General features: G+C 36.9%; 1 pseudogene; it reads right to left on the bottom strand.

The window, feature by feature from the left end:
• LOC114617419 overlaps positions 1 to 11,633 on the bottom strand; it is a 14,119-nt pseudogene that overhangs the window by 979 nt on the left and 1,507 nt on the right.

Raw genomic sequence — 11,633 nt, 5'->3', positions numbered from 1 at the left:
GCCAGCTGATCGCGCGGGCTGCAATGTCATATTTATTTAAATAAGACATTAAGTATATATCACTCTTTAGACCAATATATTCAGAAAGGCTAACAGTAGCAAAATCGATTCTCTTGCATTTTGAAAGCAAGACAGTATGATACTAGTTAAATTGGCACATTTGTCCTCATTTAGCTTATTACAAGAAATTATCATTATCTGCTTGTGACTAATAGAGCTCTAGTATTTAGACTCATAGATAAAGCTAGAGTTATTGGGGTGATAGAACTCAAGTAGACCATCTCCAGATTCCACGGGCCTCAGTGTGCTGCACTGTCTCTCCCATGGTCTTTAACATTCTTCTTCTTGAGAGAGCTCCTTTTATTTGTACATGTACATGTAGAAATAAAGAATGAGGAAAGGAAAAGAGGTTCCCAAGAATGCTGGATTCCTTGGCTTTAACTTTTAAAGGAAAGCTACTCTGTTTATTATTGTTATTGTTAATACGATTATTATTACTTATTAGTAGTGATATTTTCATTCTGAAAAGGCTTAGAAGGCAGCCTTCCTCTTAGTACCTATCATTCTCCCTACCACTGCAAAGCAACATGGTCAGGTCATGATCACAAGAGCAGTACTCAGAACTTCTGGTTTTAGGACTCACAGAGTAGTCAGAAAAGCATCAGGTTGCTTTTATAACTAACCTAGAGGGATCTAGGCCATATCATTTTCCTTCTCTGAGACTTCCATGCTTATTATTTTCCTTCTTTGAAAACTCCTGGGAAAGATAGGATTTCAGTTACATCCTGTTCAACTACCAAGGTCACATTGATTTTCCCAGTACATTTATGAATAGACAACAACTATGTTGTTATCCGCTATCTGCCAGACAGGTGAGTGTGTCTTAAGGATTGGGTTGGAAAGAGATATAGGATTTCTTTAACAGGTGTCTAGAGAGAAACTTTTGGTAGTGTATCTTTTAGTATGTTGATTTCTTGGGCATAAAATTATGAATTAGGATTTTTGAACTGGCCTAAATCTAATGAACTGGCTCGCTCTCTCTCTCTCTCTCTCTCTCTCTCTCTCTCTCTCTCTCTCTCTCTTTCCACTCTGATACGTACTGAAGAATCAACTGGAATAAGCCTCCAAGTTTGGTCATATTACATCAGTGCTGTCCAATAGTGAACAAACAGCAGAAAGACAGAAGCAAATGAGAAAAAGTGGGTTGGGCCAATTGAAATCTGTGAGCTTTGTCACCGATACTTCATCTATGCACGTAGAGAAGCTTAGTATTAGGGTGTAACTTTTGTAGTTTGCATTTTGACATTTCACAAATGTTCTTAATAATTTAATGACTGTATGAGAAAACAAATGTTAACTCAGTAAAAGCCTCCCCAGCTTTTGGTTAGGCTTGAATAACAAACACAGATAAAGGTATCAGGTAATGTAACAGGAAATGACTTTCCTCCCAAGGATGTACTGAAAATGGAAAGTGCCACAAACAACCATTCCCTTGTGAGACTCTCTATGCACTGGGGTGGTCTGTTCTAAAACATTTTACGCTACTAGAAAATGAACTGTTTGAAATTACATCCATAAGAATTAAGTACCTCAGTAATGCCTAGAACTCTCACATTACAGGGAAGCAGAGGACAGACAGACAGTGTTAAAACTTCAAATGTAAGGTCTCAGGATACATTGTGCTTACTTTATATTAACTTTGTGGGTCTCATGGAAACAAGACAAAGCATCCACTTTCAAGCCACACTTCTTTATACCTGGCCCTTTTAAATTTTTACTGAAATTCAGCTTCATTTACATCTCTCTGACATCACTCTCTTCTCAGGTGCATAAAACTCTATTTTTCCTTTGTTTGATAACCTGTCCTAGATTCCTGTTGATGTGTGCCGTCCTTCATTGGAATGGGCCAGGAAATCAAATGTGTCCCTGGTGGTTAGAGACTCATTGATCTGAGACTAAGGCTAAAGATAGTTGAAAAAAGACAATTAATGCATCATGGAAAATTGTGAAGGAGTTCATAGGAAAAGGGGGTTCAAGAAGGATGAAAATGGGGATCAGATTACTTCACAATATTAGCCATTTATTTTTACTTTTTGCTAGAGACCAGCAGCCACTTTTTGCTCTAAGAAACTAAGAAACAACAAAAATGTGATCAGTTTCGAAGCTTATAGTTGTTAAGAAGCAAAACAGTTTTCTAAAGAAAGCCTACTTTTCCTGTGATTTTCGATTTGCAAGAAATGTACCCTGCATTAGGAAACATAGTCATGAACTACATCTTCAACTACACCCCTTGGGTGCACAGAGACAACATGCTCCACCAAGCATTTACAGCATCTGAAATCCTTACTCAGGACCAGAGAGTAAGACTATGTTGACACTGATCTGATTGTACTCCTGTCCTGTCTGAATTCTTAGTTTTTCTCGTTATGATCCTACCTTTGTGGAGTAACATAGATCCTGGTCTCAGAATATACCTGAACACCTGACAATCAACAGCATGGAAAGTTAAGTCCCATGGATTATAATTGCTCATGGACTCCATTTTTCATGGTTTCTTCCAGACCTTTGACAACATTAAGATTAGAGAAATGAACATGGTTCTAATCATTGTGTTCATAAAATGTTCCACACAGTCAAAACGATCAACTTGTTTTCTATTAAGCATGTGAAAAAATTAAAAGCAAACCTTACTGTTCAAGGATACAGTGGCTCTAATAACTTTACAAAGGTATGCAAGGCCAAATAAACTTACTTTCGATGGAGAATGTGCTTGTACTTAATTAGGTCCACACAAGAGCCTCCTAAGAGGACATTTTAAATTTAAGTCCTAGGCATGGTGAAAGAGAAAAAAAATCATATAATTTAAAGGGTAAAGCACAATATATATATATATATATATATATATATATATATATATATGTGTATATATATATATATATGATGTAATTCTTTATAAGATTTAAAAACTTAAAATATTATAAAAATTCAAATGAAATTTAAATATTTAACAAGTGAAATTTTGATTCATCAACATAAAGGAAAATATAATAGTTATTAAAACTCCTTATTTCTTTATGCCAATCAAATCTTCAGACTTTTCAAAAAAATAAAAAACATACCATTGAAATAATTTTATTTTACATCAGAATTTTTAAAACACTTAGCATCTCTGAGAAATTTCATGAGAATTGATATTATCAATCAGTAAGACCACTGTTATTTTAAAATTAGGTGCTCTAGAAAATGAAGGAAACATGATGTTTACATTTCAAACCCCAAGTCCCACCCTAAGAAGGTTGCAATGTAGTTGAAAAGACACATTTTTTTAATAATTGCTTATTATTAAAAGCAAGCATGGATACATTTAATGAGTTCCAGCTATAGGAAAGTCATGACTTTCTTAGGAACAAGGTAATTTCCTAGTGAGTATAGCAGCTAGTGAGTTATCAGAAACCAGATGAAACATTCAAATGGATTAAGAACCACTTACCAAATTACACATAGGCATTTCATCAAATTCTTGTGTGATATAAAGGCCAACATGAAAGGTTATGACTGTGTGAAGATTCTCTGCAGATATAAGAATCTGTATGCTGAAAGAATGAAGTAAGAGACAGTCATGGTGTGTGTAGAGAGATGAGAGGTGAGAGTTCTAGTTTAGTATTTGAATGTACATGTATGGGATTGGTATTTTGGAAGTTTTGTTTGAGGTTAGAAGGAAGACACAGATATAGAAAAGGATGTAGAATAGTTCTAATTATGGATGTTATGTTAATGGTACAACATAAGAAAAAAAGTTCAAGGTGTTAGCTTCTGCCTCTATGGCCAAATGCCCAAGACAATTGTCTGTGAAGGAAGAACAGTTTGTTTTATTTAATTGTTTTCTTGGTTTGTCTCTGTAATTGGTTAGCTGTTTCCTTTCTGAGCCAGTGAGAAGGGAAGACAATGGAAACATGGAGAGTGGGAAGCTTGTCACTTCTTGGTCACCAGAAAGCACAGTCCCAACAAGCCTACAATGAATCCACCATATCAGTTTGCAACTGGCTGGAAACTAGGCTTTAAAGCCTGGACCTTTCAAACAGTTGTCCAAATAATAACACTCAAAGCATTGTTGATAAATGTTCCATGGCAACCACATATGGAAAATAATAGCATTACAAGGAGATGTAAAAGATATCTTTGGTTTTGTTTTGTTTTATTTTCCTTTTTAAAAATTTTATTTAATCGTTTTTTTTTACATTCCAGATTTTATCCCCCTCCTGGTCCACAATCTGACTGTTCCACATTCCATATCTCCTCCCAACCCCCCTACCCCCTGTCTCCCCACAAGGATGTCCCCATCCCCATTGACCACCCCACCAAACCTCCCCAGTCCCTGGGACCTCCAGTCTCTTGAGGGTTAGGTGCATCTTCTCTGACTGAACCCAGACCAGGCTGTCCTCTGCTGTATATGTGTTGGGGGTCTCATATCAGCTGGTATATGGTGCCTGGTTAGTGTTGCAGTGTCTGAAAGATCTCTGGGGTCCAGGTTAATTTAGACTTCTGGTCCTCCTACAGGGTCACCCTCCTCCTCAGCTTCTTCCAGCTTTTTCTAATTCAACCACAGTGATCAGCAGCTTCTGTCCATTGGTTGGATGCAAATATCTGCATCTGACTCTTTTAGTTGCTTGTTGGGTCTTTTGGTGGCAGTCATAATAGGACCCTTTTTATGAGCACTCCATAGCCTCAGTAACAGTGTCCTGCCTTGGGGCCTCCCCTTGAGCTGGATCCCATTTTAGGCCTGTCTCTGGACCTCCTTTTCCCCAGGCTCTTCTCCATTTTTGTCCCTACAGTTCTTTCAGACAGGAACAATTATGGGCCAGAGTTTTTAACTGTGGGATAGCAACCCCCTCTCTCACTTGATGCCCTGTCTTTCAGCTAGAGGTGGGTTCTACAAGTTCCTTAGAGGGAGGGAGGGACCTGTTTGGGAAAGGAAACAGGGAGGGGAAGAGGGAAACATGATCAGGTGTTGGGAGGAGGAAAAGGATTGAAGCCCTGGAGGCTAGCAGAAAGGATAGAAACAGGCAACCTGTGAGGTAGGAGGTGGGGGGACCCTCCAGAATGTATCAGAGACCTTAGAGGTAAGAGACTCTCGGGTCTCAAAGTGTGGGGGGGCCTAGATATCATTGCAGGAATCTAAATATTAGGCTAGAACAAGGAAGTAATTTCAGACAGAAATCTAAATTTTAAGCTAGAACAAGGAAGTAGGCTTCAGAGATGAAACTGACTTTGAGCTAGGATAGGGAAGTAGGCTCAAATATTTTGGTCATCCTGATAAGCCCTTAGAAACAGTGATTCTAGCTATCTTAGTTGCTACTTGGTCAACCTAGTTTCACTCCACTTTAACAAATTCTTTCCTCCAGCTTTTGATAACCACTGTTCTAGTCATCTCTTCTAATAGCTCAGCTTTTAAGTTCCATATCTAAGTATTATTGCTGTCTAGGAGAATAGGAACAGCTTCATTTTCTCTTCCAATTGAAGAACTGAAAGGCATGAAAGAAGTATTACCAGAAATCTTGGGGAGTTCCAGGAGAACCATCATGTGATTCCTAGGAAGTCAGAGTCCCTTTTTGGGGGTTCTTAGTCCCATTACTAAGCAAATTTAAAAGCAGATACAAACTGAAGCTGGAAGGAAAACATATTGACCAATAGGCACTGAGTTAACTAGAATTGATAAGTTTTGGTGTGCTTTGTCCACTTGGGTAACTGTAGACAACAATTATGTGCTATATATTACATAAAACTAACATGAAGGAATTCCTGGTGTGGGTCAGTGGGCTGTGAGAGGCAGCTGGGCACCTGGTTGAGCACAGGCCTCGAACCCTGGACCCTAATGGGAAAGCCTTCCTGCTCTAGCTCCTGGTTCCTTTCACTCAGCTTCAGCCTTTCACAGTCCCTCCCACAGAGAGGTTTATGGCTCTCAGTCATGTAGGAATAGAACCTCAGGCTCTTGACATGTAGATGAGGTATCTCCAAGCTCTCAGACCAAGCTAATAAGGGTTATCTGTTGCCAGACTCTAACCCACCCCAAAACTGTATATAAAGGCCCTATTCAGGAGAAGTAGAGGTGTGAAAGAATCATCCCTGTGTCGGAGAGTTTCTGTCGCAAGAGCTATAACACTTGGGAAGATATCTGGTCTCCCGAGGTGCCTTCAGAATCTTCCCCAGCTAGCTGGCTTCTTACTGGCCCAGCCTAGGCGTGGAAAGACAGTTGCAGCACCTGGGAGTAACTGGGTAGCAACAGTGGCGATGCAGGCAGAGGCAGCAAGCAGAGGCAATTCCCCCTCCCTGCTCGCTCTCTTTCCCCTTGGCCCAGACCCCGCACCCAGCCAGCCGAATATCTTCATGGGACACCCTCCAGAACAGGGACCCACATCCTAGGATTAGCAAGAGCAAGAAGAGGGTCAGACACTGAGGATAGACATGAGAGTTCTTGGATATCAGGCTCTTCTTGGGGCTACCTTCCATACTCAGAAGTATTCAGAGAGCCATAAATGCAGGAGTTAGAGCATGAAGGAAGAGCCAAGGCTGGTGAAAAGCAGTTCCTAAGCACTTGATAATCCAAAGCCACCCCCCCCCACCACACACACACAGACATGTTTTACCTCCAGATAAAACTAACATCAGCTACCCAGTGGACACCTGGCCTCACAGCCTCCCTCTGCACTCAAGAATTGAGGCAAAGAGAAGGCTAACCTTTAGGCATCCACCTCCAGGTAGGTTTTGTTATTGGTGTTGGAGATGGGGCACAGGACCATGTAAAACAAATACCATCAAGTCACAAGTCACAAGGGATACAGGAGGTATCTCTCAAGGCAGCATGTGAGTCTGTGTACTAGGTACAAAAGGATTCGTCATTCCCCAAGGATACATAAACTGGTAATGGTTGTTCAGATAGAGGAATGTGCTTCTTCAGTGATGTAGACACCCACATGTTATTCACACTTTTGTAGGCAGGCTTCACACATACTCCTATAAGCAACACTAAGTTTCTTGGCTGACCAAGTTAGATTTGGGGGCAACAATTGTTTGGCCTTTTATTGGTGTCCTATATGAGGTGAACAAGTGTTTTTTTCCAGTTTTCCCAGAAAGTTAATGCAGCATGAAAAGATGAGTTTGAGAGTAACTTCTGTATTAGCATAGTTTAAAGTATCTTACTAAAATTTAATTAACAGATAAAATTTATATGTTTGTTATGTATAGCATAGTGTTTTGTGTAAGTTCACAGTGGAATGACTAAATAAAGCTAATTAACATGTACATGCATTAGCAATACCACCGAGTTACAAATAATTTTTTAGGAGTACATTTAATATCTATTCTTTTAGCAACTTCCAAGTATACGACTAATTGCTGTAAAATTAGAGTTCCTCTGTTATACAAAGTATCTCCAAGTCTCTCACCTAATAAAAACTCTTCTTACAAAAAAGGAAAGAGAGAGGGGGGGGGGGGGGGCGGGGGGGGGAGGGAGATTGATTGATTGATTGATTCTGGGAATGTTCAAGGAATTTTGTTTATTGCCTTGCTTGTTCTTTGACTATTTACATCTTTTGTATTGCCAGTCCCTCAACCTAGAAGCGACCTTAATACTTGCATGTAATTAAAATGATATAAAAGCAAAAAGGAGTAGGTGTGATGGGATAAGAGGGCTCTAGGGAGGGGAAATGGGGAAAGGGGATGACATCTGAAATGTAAATAAATAAAATATCCAATAAAAAAAGAAAAAGAAGAAAAAAAAGAAAATGTACTTGCTTTCTCAAGAAAATGAGTATTTGAATCCTTGAGATATCTTTCCTGATTGTTAGCCTAAAGTTCTTTCATTGTACTATTTTACACAAAGCTATTGATGAGTTAGGTTTTAGGATGTGAAGTATATATATTAAAATAATAAATAACAAGACATCTTCCTAATATTCCGAAACCTTGCAGCTTTATACTGTGATGATGCTAATGACTGTTCATTTTGGCTGTGTGATTTAACTTATAAAACAAACAGGATGCTTCCAAATAGCCAAGCTTGTAGCTCTATTGTCAAACTTGTAAAATTAACCAGGTATTTAGTGTTTTAATAAATTATGAGCCATGGTCTATTTTTACAATAATTATAAAAATTTAAGATTATTGCATGTATAGTGTTTTTATGTCACTAATTCACGTAGGAGCAACTGTATTTAGAGTTAATTCTGTCCTTTTAAAATATTAATTATCAGCTAATGAAAATATAGAGTTTCTTTATTATTCTTGGAACATAGAGTCCACAATCTGCGATTAAACAATGTAAAGATTCTTGTTTCACAAAATCAAAATGTGACTACTATATGAATCAGAAATCTGATTTGTTTTGATATCTAGCTTCAAAACAAACAAAATCAATATTTTAGACTTATGGATTCTCTCTCCTGTGTTCATTGTGGTGTTTGTTAGTAATAAAAGCTAAGATATAAAAGTAACTTAAGACCCAGTCAATAGATGAGTAATAGATTATAATACTATTATAGCATAATAATAATAATGATAACTGAATATAATTAAATTTTATAACTAAAATTAAATCATTTGTGACAATATGGATGAAACAAGAGACATCCTTTTCAGTGAAACACATACAGGAAGATAGGGGATCTTACTTGTCTGGGAAATAAAAGTCACATTTGTAGAAACAGCAGAATTGTAGTCTCCAGAGACTAGGTGAGGCTGCTATTGAAGACGGGAATCAAAGGATACACACTTCTGATTATGATAAATGCTACAGGTGTGATGGGACTCTAGTTAATAAACATGCACGTGTATTTGAAATTTATTAAAAGACTAGACCTAAAGCGATGACATTACCCCTAAGTGATAAGTAATGTGAAGGGAGAGATGTGCTCACTAGGGTGGCCACAACTAACTTCTAGATATACGTGAATAAAAACATCACCTTAGATACATTAAGTACATATGTTATTATTCCAAAACCATAGTTTAATAAATATGGAACAAAGAGAAACTATGTTTGAAACAGCAGAAAATACATTTTTAGTGCCTTGAATTTTCCAATATCCTCAAGGCAAACTAAGGAAGCTTTTATTTGGGGATTTTAAAGAGAAGACTTTATCAGCGCTATATATTTTCACATAGATTAAAGGTATTTAGAACCCTCAGTGAAGGTCCTTCCTCATGGTCTTTACCTCACATTGTGGTGAGTGTTTATATTACTTGGTATTGATTATATGTTTGTTTAAATAGCTGAGAAAAAAAGAGAAATTGACTTTTTGTGATGGGTTTAAGTCTCCAAATTATTTACCATGAGAAAACTACAATAATTTTTTAGGAAAACTGTCACTAGAGTTTCTCTCTGGGAAACTTGCGTGCACACACACTGGTTATTTACCTGTTACTTAAGTTCTGGAGTCTCCAGAGACTCATTACACTTATAAAGGTGTAAAAATGTTCTCTCCTAATGTGTTTGCTGTGCTGCTAAAGAAATGTTGATAATAAAACACTGAAACTCATGCACTGACATTTAAAAAGGGTAGACCTTGAAAGAGATGTTTATTATAATAAAATATAACATTCCCATACAATTCTCTCCTTTATTCACTGTGTTTTCTTTCAGTTTATGATAGACATTGGCTGCAAAGGAAATGTTTCAGTTTGGTGGACATTAGTATGAACAGTTTACTTAGATAATAACCCTCAAACGATCAGAATCTGAATTCACAGTAATTATGATTCTTCTTTGAATAGGCAGTTTTCTTGATTAATATATGTTCCCTGATATACTAAATATACTCTCTTAAGATTTAATGATGTAATGCTTTGAGCACAGCTCAGGCAGAAGGAATGAGGAACAAATTAAAGATTTGGGTTTATTTAAGTGATAAAATTGCTTCAGTGTAATGAAACTCTCAGTGGGGAAAAAAAGGTCGATAAAGTTTTTTAAAGCTTAGAAAACTAAATCTTACTGTAAATAGTTTGTCTTATAAAGTGCTTTTATGATTGATTTTAAATACTAAGATTATCATGCTTGAGCTTATCTGGAAAGTTTACTTCATTTTTTATTATAATCACAGTAATATTTGTCTCAATTTACTCAACCTAATATACTTCCTGGATTAGGTGAGTGATTTCTTTGTTTTATTAATTCATATGCTTAAAGTACATTGTAGGTTTCACTAAGTTAACTACTTACCACTCCTATCATAAAGACCGCAAGACTTCCCATCCAGATCCCCTCTCCAGAAATGAATGAGGCATTTTTTCTCATGTTGATGCTACTCACCCAGCAAACTCTACAAGAAGACCTCAGTTGTGTTTCCAGTGCTGGATGTGATTGCATGAATATCAAGTTCTGTCTCTTCCTCCCAACTCAGTAATTCTGAGTATAAATCTTAGCCTATCATTCTCCATCCTCCTGTTACCAAGAAAGCTGCTCAAATCTTAAGCTTCTGTTTTTCTCCTATGAAAAGTAGGGATAAGCAGAGTACTGTAGTTGATTATAAGAATTAAATAGTCTAATCCATGAAAACAATTCAGTCCTATGTCTAGTACAGGATAAGATTTATCCTGCACTGTTTCTGAATAATATTAATTTGTTTTTAACATAATTATCATATATTTTAGATATCAGTTATAGAAAAAGACAGCAGTTCAACAAAAAGCAGCATTCTATTAGTTTGAATAATTATATTTCAAACATTCAAAGGAAATTTTGGTGTCTGCAGCCATATATCTTTCTGTGTCTCAGCATCTTTCAAAAGTTTCCTTGGATAATTCATTAGTTTAAGGAATATTGCTGAGTTTGCATATTATACTCCTTTACAGTGCTTCTCAGAATAATTAAGTGTAGCTCAGAAATAGCCTCCCTTACTACAGATTTATGTAACTACATTAATTAACATAAAATATTATTAACTTAGTGCTTGCAGAATGACACTGAGAATTTTGTTTTACACACTACCGGGTTGTTCATTGCCCAGCAATACCTCTGTTCCCTATAGCTATATAAATAGTATCCCTTTTCTGTCCTTCCAGAATCAATTTCTACTTCAAAGGATCTTCACCTGGCTCATCTGGAGCCCTGGGATCAGGAAGATGAACTCCGGCAACATTTCCTAGAAAGAAATAAATGTCTCCTAGGGGTTGGTCAGTGTTTTTCTGGTTATTTCTGGATCCATCACTAAAATCTCTGCCCAAATGTCAAGTAACTTATAGTATCTTTAGTGGAAATGCTTATAATTTCAGTTTATATAGTAAAAAACCAATTTTATTCACAGACGACGTAGCAGTACATCATCAAGAATTGGTTTGTATTTTCCTACTAAAATTCCTCCTGGTCAATGGAGTCTCTAATACAGGTAGAAATGAAAGATGCAGTTAGAAGTATTGTGACGCTGTGTTGTTGATTGGATCAACTGTGAGGGTATTTCTAATTTAAATTATTAATATAGACATTTCCTTGGTTGTAATTTCTAAACACACAAGCTCTTAAGAGTTTCAAAGAGGTCTTAATAATCTTAAAGATATCTACAACCCAGCTTGAGTTGTTCAAAAAATTCTTTTTTCTCTTTCTTTCTTTCTTTCTTTCTTTCTTTCTTTCTTTCTTTCTTTCT

This window comes from Grammomys surdaster, unplaced genomic scaffold (assembly GCF_004785775.1).
Source record: "Grammomys surdaster isolate TR1022 unplaced genomic scaffold, NIH_TR_1.0 136, whole genome shotgun sequence".
Classification (NCBI taxonomy): Eukaryota; Metazoa; Chordata; class Mammalia; order Rodentia; family Muridae; genus Grammomys; species Grammomys surdaster.
This window is presented reverse-complemented; position numbering and strand designations above follow the sequence as displayed.